Genomic DNA, 536 nt, shown 5'->3' on the forward strand with positions numbered 1-536 from the left:
TAAACCGAAATTTCCATTTAAGTCCTCCGTTTGGGAACAGTTTGGTTTCAGGGTAAAATACGAAGATGGAAATAAACAAGTGGACAAGACAAAAGCAGTGTGCCGACACTGCAGAACAGCGGTCGGGTATGTACTTGGAAACACGTCTAACATGCTAACGCATCTAAAGCGACACCACCCGAGTTTGAACGTTAACCGGCACGACTAGAAATAGCAATCTGGTGCAAACTACGATATCGTCGTCGTTTAAAAAGAAAGAGCGTTTCCCTGACCATCGCGCTAAAGAAATAACCAACACCATTGGAGTTGAGTAAAGTTGTTTAAGCTGCACTTTAGATATAAGCATGTTTTATTTACTGCACTTTAACAAAGTGGGAAAGCTAAGTAAGTTCCTAGTAAAACTGAATCTGAGCAGGCTTTAAAGCTGACCAGCTGCACTATACTTTTTATTTTAATTGAGTAAAATTGTTTAAGCAGAAATTTATATTTATGTTTTTCATTCAAAAAATGTGTTAAAAAAACAGCAGGATTTTATT

The sequence above is a fragment of the Epinephelus moara genome, chromosome 22 (assembly GCF_006386435.1).
Source record: "Epinephelus moara isolate mb chromosome 22, YSFRI_EMoa_1.0, whole genome shotgun sequence".
NCBI lineage: Eukaryota > Metazoa > Chordata > Actinopteri > Perciformes > Serranidae > Epinephelus > Epinephelus moara.